The following is an 11,453-nucleotide window of genomic DNA, read 5'->3' as shown; positions in this document are numbered from 1 at the left end:
ATGAAGAGTACTGTTTGCCACTCATTAAGTCCATGCCTCAGAGACTGTAAGCTGTTATAAAAGCCAGAGGTGGTGCAACAAAGTACTAGTGGTGTGTTGAAGTGTTCATTTGTTTGTTTGTTTTTCATGATTCCATAATTTTTTCCTCGGAATTGAGTGATTCCATAATTTTTTCCCTCTGCTTGGTCTAAAAAAGTAACTGTTACTGACTACCACAATTTTTTTTCTTGATTTCTTTTAGTGTTTCTTAAAGCCAGAAAGTTGCCATTTGAAATGACTTCAGTTTTGTGTCATGTCTGTGATCTGCTTTTTTTTTTCTACAAAATTGAACAACTGAATGAACATCCTCCAAGACTGGTGATTCCATATTTTTTGCCAGGGGTTGTATGAAACGGGGAGATGACAAAAAAGAAAGCTAGACAGAAACTCACTGAACAACTGAATTTTTTACTCAATTCAACTTGCCTTTTACTTGATTTGCAACAGCAAAATGCCACAAAGCAGATATATAGCAATTACATGATGCAGTATACATGAAGCGTGTGTTTTGAACATCATTCAGACCTTCAGTGAAGAGACAAAGCGGAGGCAGGAAGCCGCAAACTAATCTTGGAGGTGTATGCTCATTGATTCTATAACTGTATCTTGATCATGTTTTGGTAAACAGCTAAAATAAAAAAACTTGTGTCAGTGTCCAAATATATCTGGACCCAAATATACAATAAGGGTGGAAATTAAGAATTTCCAAGTATTTCAATGAGTGCCCTATAAAGGGTTAAGATTGCTGCATAATGGCATGGGAATCATACACTCAGTGATTTGAGATTCTTCTGCTGCCTGGACCTAATCAAGGGTCAAAAGAGATCTTTCAGTATGGCTTCTGAAAAAATGTCAAGCCAGAACAATTGTTGCCTTCAAATGTAACATGTGACTCAAGCGGCAACTTTGACTGTAGTTCATGAGGACACCGCTGCGAGGCAACTGTTGGCGTCCGTTTAGCAAGCTAATGACTGGGTAACTGCTAATGCGTAACGGAAAGGATGAGGCTGTTGGGGGATGGGAACATCTTTCTTTATTCAGAAAAGGCCTCTGTCATATATTCCTCATCATCTACTTTCCCTCTGTCTAAATCTCTTCATAATCATAAGGATTACTCTCTTCTTCCTCCACGTTCCCTGTTGGCTCTGTCTGTTCCCTGCTCATTTCCACCAGCTCAACATTCCAGTGGCGACGCTCCTGATGGTCGTCGTCTTCACAAGTGTATGCGACAGTCACTGAAAGACAAGAGTCAGAAGAAGATATTCCTTTAAAATATGAAAAACCAAAGCACCTATCTTTTATTAAAATATACTGTGTGCCCTGGTGAACACAGACTTTCAGTTTGGACCGGGACTTCGCGATGCCTCGATTGTCGTCTTCTCCTGTGGACCAGATAGACCACCAGCAAGAGCAGCAGGAGAGAAAGCAGGATCTTTACAGCCACAGAGGTGGTCGACCACAACGAAGGCACTAGGAGAGAAGAGATTTATAATGATGTTTGGGCAAATCTGCCCCACGAGCAGCTGCACAAGCTAATAGCACTTCCTGTTTGCAGTGTAATTATGAACATACAAAACGAAATAATCAAATGTTAATGAATCATTTTATACTGCAGTGTTCAGTTACAATAGCAAGGCTGGTTTCAGTTTGCACAAGACTTGATAAAATATCCATGAGTTTTAAATTCAGGAAAGAAAATATTTACACTGAATGTTGGGCAAATTCGCTTCATAAAGGATCAATCAAATACTTGATCAGTCTGGGATCTAGTGAATTTGGAGGCCAAGTCAACACCTTGTGCTGTTCTTTGTTTTTTTGAGTTGTTCCTTAAACTGTTTTTGTGCTGTGTCAGGCTGGGGATGGCTGCTGCCATCAATCAGTCTCATTGCTATGGGGTGGGGGTGTCTGGTGATTCTCCTGTCAGTGGTCATAAAGTTGTCGGTGTGCCCTCACCTTATATGAGCATGAACGTGGACATGTGCAGACAGAACAGTTAAATGTAATATGAATTAGGTAGCTGCTGTAGAAAACCATTAGTACATTTTAATATTTGATTTTCTGTGGATGATTACCTGAACAGATGACACCAGCGCCCTCATTGTGTCCACATTTATGTCTCCCAAATCCTCTGTGCTGACATTCATTCAGATAACTCTCATTTCCTGAACAGGCCACATCATCAAGCCAGATTTCTCCAGTTCCTTCACCAAAGTGAGCAGAACCAGGAGCACTCAGTGCTGTCCCACAGTTCAACTGTCTACAGATCACCTCAGCATCATGTATGTCCCAGTTGTGGTCACAGATGGTTCCCCAGCTGCTGTTGAAATTGATTTCAACTCTACCAGAGCACTTGTTACCACCAACCAGTCTGATCTGACCATCTAAAATAAAGAAAAGAATATAAACAGTATTTGTGCAGTCATATGTGCTAAAATGTGATAATGAATTTGGTTTATATCTGATAAGAAGTTGTCTACCCCTTTGTTCCTTTTTTTTGGTGTTAAATCGGAACGTCGCAGGAACCCGAAAAAGCTAGGAGAAATGTTGAGAGTAGAATCGATAGGGGGGGTTTGGAATGGCCTTTATTTTTGATGTTGGTGGTGGCTACCTTTGACCACTCATGCCCCCATAGAAGGGATGCGATGACAATGGGGTATAACTTGTACAGGACAGATGAATGGGACTGTGGGGACATTTCTGGTGGCCACTGAGAAGCGAACCATCGTCCCCTGTAGTATCCTCCAAATCTGACAGAGGGCACTGCATCTGTTTAAAGCTGGATGTCATCAGGCTGGAAGATGAAGTCGCCATAAAAGAAAGAAATACTCTTCAAGAAAACATGAAATTATGCCACATTTTAAGTTCCATTGTGCAGGTTGGGTTGAGGAGGGAAGGAGAAGCAGAGGCCAGTGACAGGAGGTGCGAAAGGAAAGGTCAACGTTGGGTAACGATGTGGATGGCGTGATTGAAATGGCTGAGAAGGGTGAAAAGCTTCCGTTTAGAACAGCTGGGAGGTGGAAGGAAATAGAAATTAGCAAAGCAATACGGAAAAGTTTGCCTGGTGGCAAAGATGCTTGGAATGAAATAGAGTTCAGAGTGATGCCAAAGAACTCTAGGGAGGTGTGGGGTCCTTCTGTTTTCTCTTTGGAAAGGGGAATGCCGAGATTGATGAAAGCAGACGTGAGTGTGGTGAGACCAAGGGATGGGGGTGAGAATGAGGGTGTGATGGTAAGTCATCCAACAGATGTACCACAAAAGGGAGCTTATGGTTAATGAGGATCTATAGCAGAGGGCTTCTAAAAGGGGCTGGAGGCTGCTTCACAACCGAAGGTGAGGCAAACTGCAGTAGGTCCCTTTCCATGCTACTCCTCCAGAAGTCAGGCTGTAAAAGCAAGACTTTAAAGGCGCTGGTGATATTGGCGTTAGCCAATATGATGTGATAGACTAGGCGAATTAACGAAGAAGTTCTGTTTGGTGGGGTTATGGGGACAACTGCTCCGGGAATGAGCGCCGCCGCAGAAGGAGCAAGTATGTAGGATTCGGCAACTGGAGAATCTGCAGCCCAGGTCATTGAAGTTATCACAGATCGTCCTGCAGCCCCAATCCAGTAAGGGTCTTCTTCTTCTGCATATGTCAGACTGACTCATCAGAGAATGGACATGGGCCTTCTGAGGTTGTCCTGTGGTGTCTGGAAACAGAATGTTGTTAGTGGGGGGGCCATTGGGTCCCATGAGTTAAGAGGAGGGGTCTCTGTGGAAAATCCCACAGAGATTTGATCAGTTTGATCAATCATTGCCATTGCTATGTCGTGGGGGTGCCTGGTCTGGTCTAGGTGGGTGCTACATGTCTCATCCACATCTCAGATCTCAGTATCATCCACACCAGTGAATACCAAGTCCAACGGTTTCCTAGCAGAACAATGAATTGTCACAAGATGGTCTTCTCCTGTCAGTGACCATAATGATGTGGCTGATTGGTGGAAATGCTGATTGAATTAGCAAGCAGTAAAATGTCCTGACAGGTTGACATTAAACTTAACTGTAAAAAGGTAGAGAATATTTCATGCATGTTATTTGACATTCTGTGGATGATTCAAACTGTTTCTCACCTGAACAGATGACACCAGCGTCCTCACCATGGCTGCAGAGGTGCTTCCCAAATCCTATGTGCTGACACTCACTCAGATAATTCTCATTTCCTGAACAATTCACATTATCAAGCCAGATTTCTCCAGTTCCTTCACCAAAGTGAGCAGAACCAGGAGCACTCAGTGCTGTCCCACAGTTCAACTGTCTACAGATCACCTCAGCATCATCTATGTCCCAGTCGTGGTCACAGACTGTTCCCCAGCTGTTGTTGAAATTGATTTCAACTCTTCCAGAGCACCCGTTACCACCAACCAGTCTGATCTGACCTAAAGAAAGAACAGAACATGATAAACAGTATTTGTGTAGTCATATGTGATAAAATGTGATCATGCAACAGCTGAAGTTGATATGAAACATGCTGAGATATAAGTGGATTTAGATCAGATGGGTATAAGAAACTCAAACTGATGAGACACTTTCAGATTCCTCACCCCCTTTCTGTTACCATACAGGAAAGACAGAATTGTTACGTTTAGCAAAATGCTATTCAGATAAAAGTTTGCAAGAGTGCGTTTCTGTGTTGTATGATTCCCAACTATGTTCTGTACAGAACTTAATCGATGGCCTTCCTCGATCCACTTCTTCATTTCTTTCTCAGTGAAAAACAGTACAGTATTAAAAGGAATCAACATCAACTACACAACATATCTATATCTACAGTTTAATATTTAATGCTGTGAATATGTGTAATTTAGATATATGTATAAAATGTAGCGCAACCCTAAAAGTTGTGTCTCCTTTGTTGTTGTGCCCCCTGAATCCCTCCTGTTCTTGAAAACCCATGATATACACTGATCAGGCATATCATTATGACTACCTTCCTATTATTATGTAGGTCTCCCTTGTGCCTCCAAAACAGTTGTGACTCATCAGAGAATGGACATGGGCCTTCTGAGGGTGTCCTGTGGTGTCTGGCAACAGAATTTTGTATGGGGGCCTTTGGGTCCTATGGGTTGAGGGGAGGGGCCTCTGTGAATCATCCCACGGATACTTGGACAGTTTGATCAATCAGTGTCAGTGCTATGGGGTGGGGGTGCCTGGTCTGGTCTAGGTGGGTGCTACATTTCTAAGTAAAATCCACATAAATACCAGGTCCAAAGGTTTCCTAGCAGAACACTGAATTGTCACAAGATGGTCAAAGTTATTTACTTTGCCCTATGGTCATAATGTTGTGGCAGATCAGTGGAAATGCTGATTGAATTAGCTAGCAAGTAAAATGTCCAAGCAGGTTGATGTTAAACTTCACCATAAAAAGGTAGAGAATATTTTGTGCATGTTATTTGACATTCTGTGGATGATTCAAACTGTTTCTCACCTGAACAGATGACACCAGCGTCCTCACCATGGCTGCAGAGGTGCTTCCCAAATCCTATGTGCTGACACTCACTCAGATAAAACCTATTGTCTTTACAGAAATCAAACCAGATTTCTTCAATTTCTTCACTAAAGTGAGCAGAACCAGGAGCACTCAGTGCTGTCCCACAGTTCAACTGTCTACAGATCACCTCAGCATCATGTATGTCCCAGCTGTCATCACAGACTGTTCCCCAGCTGTTGTTGAAATAGATTTCAACTCTTCCAGAGCACCAGTTATCACCACCCAGTCTAATCTGACCATCTAATAAAAGAAAAGAACATAATAAACAGTATTTGTGCAATCTTATAAGAAGTTGTGTCCCCTTTGTTCCCTTTTTTTGACAAAACAAACAAGTTCAGTATAGCGCCTGTATGAAACATGGTTAAATTGAACACAGTATGTGTTTGCAGAACAAGGTTCACTTGAAGACCTAAATGTGTGCAAAGATTACATTTTCGATCTGAAAAGTATCTTTCAAAATATCCTCATGTTTTCTGAACCTGAATCTCTCCTCTCCTTGAAAACCCATGGCACACATCGATCAGGCATATCATTATGACGACCTTCCTAATATTGTGTAGGTCTCCCTTGTGCCTCCAAAACAGTTGTGTCTCATCAGAGAATGGACATGGGCCTTCTGAGGGTGTCCTGTGGTGTCTGGAAACAGAATGTTGTTAGTGGGGGGCCTTTGAGGGGAGGGGCCTTTGTGGATCACTCCACAGACATTTGATCAGTTTGATCAATCAGTGTCATTGCTATGAGGTGGGGGTGCCTGGTCTGGTCTAGGTGGGTGCTACATGTCTAAGTAACATCCACACCAATGAATACCAGGTCCAACAGTTTTCCAGCAGAACACTGAATTGTCACAAGATGGTAAATGTTATTTACTTCTCCTGAAAGTGGTCCTAATGTTGTGGCTGATCGGTGAAAATGCTGATAGAATTAGCTAGCAGTTTTCAAAATGTCCTGACAGGTTGACGTTAAACTTCACTGTACAAAGGTAGAGAATATTTCATGTATGTTATTTCCACATTCTGTGGATGATTTAAAAAGGGTCTCACCTGAACAGATGACACCAGCGTCCTCACTGTGTCCACAGCTTTGCATCCCAAATCCTATGCGCTGACACTCACTCAGATAATTCTCCTTTCCTGAACAGGCCACATCATCAAGCCAGATTTCTCCAGTTCCTTCACCAAAGTGAGCAGAACCAGGAGCACTCAGTGCTGTCCCACAGCCCAACTGTCTGCAGACCACCTCAGCATCATCTATGTCCCAGCTGTCGTCACAGACTGTTCCCCAGTTGTTGTTGAAATAGATTTCAACTCTTCCAGAGCACCCGTTACCACCAACCAGTCTGATTGGACCTAAAAAATGAAAAGAACATAATGAAAAATATTTGTGTAGTCATATGTGATAAAATGTGGTCATGCAACAGCTGAAGTTGATATGAAACATGCTGAGATATAAGTGGATTTAGATCAGATAGGTATAAGAAACTCAAACTGATGAGAGACTTTCGGATTTCTCACCCCCTTTCTGTTACCATACAGGAAAGACAGAATTGTTACGTTTAGCAAAATGCCATTCAAATACAAGTTTGCAAGAGTGCGTTTCTGTGTTGCGTGATTCCCAACTATGTTCCGTACTGAACTTAATCGATGGACTACCTCAATCCACTTTTTCATTTCTTTCTCAGTGAAAAACAGTACAGTATTAAAAGGAAACAACATCAAATACAAGACATATCTATATCTATATTTAACATTTAATGCTGTGCATATGTTTCATTTAGATATATGTATAAAACGTAGAGCAACCCTAAAAGGTGTGACCCCTTTGTTGTTGTGCCCCCTGAATCCCTCCTCACCTTGAAAACCCATGGCATACACTAATCAGGCATAACATTATGACCACCTTCCTATTATTATGTAGGTCTCCCTTGTGCCTCCAAAACAGTTGTGATTCATCAGAGAATGGACATGGGCCTTCTGAAGGTGTCCTGTGGTGTCTGGCAACAGAATGTTGTTAGTGGGGGCCTTTGGGTCCTATGGGTTGAGGGGAGGGGCCTCTGTGAATCATCCCACAGATCCTTGGTCAGTTTGATCAATCAGTGTCATTGCTATGGGGTGGTAGTGCCTGGGCTGGTCTAGGTGGGTGATACATGTCTAACTAACATCCACATGAATACCAGCTCCAAAGGTTTCCTAGCAGAACACTAAATTGTCACAAGATGGTCAATGTTATTGACTTTTCCTGTCAGTCGTCATAATGATGTGGCTGATCGGTAGAAATGCTGATTGAAATAGCTTGCAGTAAAATGTCCAGGCAGGTTGATGTTAAACTTCAATGTAAAAAGGTAGAGAATATTTTATTCATGTTATTTGACATTCTGTAGATGATTCAAACTGTTTCTCACCTGAACAGATGACACCAGCGTCCTCACCATGGTTGCAGTTGTGCTTCCCAAATCCTCTGTGCTGACACTCAGTCAGATTATTCTCATTTCCTGAACATTTCACTTCATCAAGCCAGATTTCTCCAGTTCCTTCACCAAAGTGAGCAGAACCAGGAGCACTCAGTGCTGTCCCACAGTTCAACTGTCTACAGATCACCTCAGCATCATGTATGTCCCAGTTGTGGTCACAGACTGTTCCCCAGCTGTTGTTGAAATTGATTTCAACTCTACCAGAGCACCGGTTACCGCCAACCAGTCTGATCTCACCTAAAAGAAAGAAAAGAACATAATAAACTGTCACACCGCGGTGAATTGTTTTTCGTTATTGTCTCGTGATTTCCTGTTTTATTTTGAAAGTACTAACTCTCCTCTCGTTTCAGGTCACTTGCCCTTCCTCTTGTGTCACCGGTCTGATTGTCTCCCCCGATTCATGATTGTTTCCACCTGTTCCTCATTACCCTCCTGTGTATATATGGTCTGCGTTTTCCCCTGTCTTGTGCCAGTGTGTTTCGTAACGTCACGTCTTGTCTCGTCGAGCATACCAGCCTACGTAATTCCAAGCCACAGATAAGTTTTGTTCCTACAGAATCTTTGTCAAGTTTTTGCCTCCTCTGGAGTGATTTTTTTTTGTTCAACATTTTTGTTATTTCGCTGAACTCTTTTTGAGAATTTTATTTTGGAAATAATAATTTTTTTTTTTTATCCACTGCCTCTGCGACTGAGTCCTCCTTTTTGCCCAGGCGTGATAGTACACACTGGCCAGTATGGACCCAGCAGAGGCAGATTCCATGACAGCGGCTCTTCAAGCACAAGAAGCCCGCATTTCTCGTCAGGAGGAGTTTCAGACAGCCATGGCTTCTCAACTGGGTCTTCTCTCATCTAGAGTACAGGCTCTGCTTGACCATTTTGCCAGAGAGACCATTCCACCAATAGCACCTGTTCCACCCACAGCACCTGAACCTTCAGCAGCAGCTGCCGTTCCTGCCCAGACTGTGCCTTTTGTTGCTGCCTGCATCAAATTAGCCTCTCCTGAACGTTACTCTGGAGAGTTGGGACTATGTAAACCTTTTTTGATAGACTGTTCTATTCATTTTGAACATTCACCTCATGCATTCCCCACCGACCGGTCTAAGATCGCATTTATAATTTCCCACTTATCAGGTAGAGCTCGAGCTTGGGCCACGGCTGAATGGTCTCGTGACTCGCCAGTATGCAAATCCCTTTCAGAATTCACCGACACACTACAACGAGTATTCGACCCGGTTTCTACCGACAGAGAAAAGGCCAGGGAGCTAAACGGGATCAGACAAGGCCATGATTCCGTCTGTGATTACGCCATCCGCTTCCGCACCTTGGCCGCGGAAAGCGGGTGGAATTCCACGGCCCTCTACGATGTCTTTCTCAAGGGGCTGGCTACACCGATCCAAAGGTCTTTAATACCTTTAAACCTGCCTCCTGATGTAGACTCCCTCATCGCTCTCGCCATCCGTACCGACAACAGAATCTGCGAACTCAATTTACTCAGCGGCAGTGAAACCACGTTGCAACCTTCACCAGACTGGTCGGTTCCCAGTCGTTCACCGATCGAGCGCACTGATCGACGCTCCATGGAGGGTGAGGAGGAGCCCATGCAGGTGGGTAGGGCCCGACTGACACAGGAGGAGCGGCGGCTTCGACAGCAGGAGGGTCGGTGCTTCTACTGCGGAGGGACGGGTCATCTCATCGCTTCCTGCCCAGCCAAGAGATCCACAGTGGTGAGCCAGTTCACGGCATCAAGCTCCACTCCACGAAATCTCACTACAGTTAAGGTAACGCACAACACCGTCAGCACCGAACTCAAGGCACTCATAGACTCGGGGGGGCTGATGAAAGCATGATGAACTGGGGGTTGGCAAAAAAATTGGGACTCACAACCAAACAGATGGTTAAGCCTATCAAGGCCAGCGCTCTGGACGGCAGTGAATTATTCATCATTACACACACCACTGAACTCCTCAATCTTCGCATTCATGATCATCAAGAACAAATAAGCTTTTATTTATTCCAATCTCCCGCACATGCACTCATTCTGGGACATCCATGGCTGCTCCAACACAACCCCCATATCGACTGGATATCCTGGGGTGGGGAAAAGACTGTATGGCTAACTGTTTCACTATCCCACCTCAGGGGAATGAATTAACCAAGATTCACTATGTTTCTGCTACACCCGCCACAGAATCAGAATTCCCGGACCTGAGCGCTGTTCCATCCTGTTACCACCACCTCCGGGAAGTTTTCAATAAAACCAAGGCAACATCACTTCCTCCACATCGGCCATATGACTGTGCCATAGACTTGATCCCCGGCTCCACAATACCCAAATCACGTCTATATTCAGTTTCCGGTCCTGAGAAAGCTGCAATGAAAGAATACATTGAAACTTCTCTCAAAGCAGGGCTTATCCGCCCCTCATCGTCTCCAGCAGGTGCAGGATTTTTTTTTGTTGACAAGAAAGACGGTTCTCTAAGACCATGCATAGACTCTCATGACCTCAGTTTTTGATCAGCTTCAGCAGGCCAAAGTCTTCACTAAATTAGATCTCCACAACGCTTACCACCTGATCAGAATTCGGGAAGGAGACGAATGGAAGACAGGCTTCAATACACCTAGTGGACATTATGAGTATTTAGTCATGCCATTTGGACTCACCAACGCACCAGCAGTTTTTCAGGCCATGATTAACGATGTTTTAAGAGATTTTCTTGATCAGTTTGTGTATGTGTACCTTGACGACATTCTCATCTACTCACCTGACATCGATACACATATCGATCACGTGACCCAAGTGTTGAAAAGACTATTGGATAATCAACTGTATGTGAAGGTTGAAAAGAGTCTTTTCCATGCTGACACCGTCTCCTTCCTGGGCTTCATTGTAGCCCCTGGAAGAGTGCAGATGGATCCAGCTAAAATAAGCGCTGTGACTGAGTGGCCCACTCCTGATAACCGTAGAAAGGTTCAGCAGTTCCTCGGGTTTGCTAACTTTTACAGACGGTTTATCAGAGGTTTTAGCGCTATAGCTGCTCCCCTCCATGCTCTTACCTCTCCTCAGGTGCGGTTCCACTGGTCGCCAGAGGCAGAGACGGCTTTCCGGACCCTCAAGCGCCGTTTCACCTCAGCTCCCATCCTCACCCTGCCAGATCCCCAGCGGCAGTTCGTGGTCGAGGTGGATGCATCCAGCGAGGGGATCGGGGCTGTCCTGTCTCAGCGATCAGAGTGGGATGGGAAGATGCACCCCTGCGCTTTCTTGTCTCGGCGGCTGTCCAAGGCAGAGCGGAACTATGACGTCGGCAACCGAGAGCTGTTGGCGGTCAAGGTGGCTTTGGAGGAGTGCCGGCATTGGCTGGAGGAGGCTGAACACCCATTTATAGTTTGGACGGACCATAAGAACTTGGAATACATCAGGAAG

At 44.3% G+C, this 11,453-nt stretch overlaps 1 long non-coding RNA gene across 1 annotated transcript; it reads right to left on the bottom strand.

Annotated features, from left to right (window-relative positions):
- Positions 1-594: 594 nt before the first annotated feature.
- LOC311507102 lies at positions 595-2,392 on the bottom strand. Its single transcript, XR_014699715.1, has 3 exons — positions 2,112-2,392; positions 1,375-1,509; positions 595-1,274 (listed from the first exon to the last, which is right to left on the bottom strand). It is a non-coding gene; the product is annotated as an uncharacterized lncRNA (long non-coding RNA).
- Between the last annotated feature and the right edge of the window lie 9,061 nt (positions 2,393-11,453).

This window comes from Chelon labrosus (genome assembly GCF_963514085.1).
Source record: "Chelon labrosus genome assembly, chromosome: 21".
Classification (NCBI taxonomy): Eukaryota; Metazoa; Chordata; class Actinopteri; order Mugiliformes; family Mugilidae; genus Chelon; species Chelon labrosus.
The sequence above is the reverse complement of the archived record's forward strand: the minus strand, read 5'-3'. Positions and strand labels throughout refer to the sequence as shown.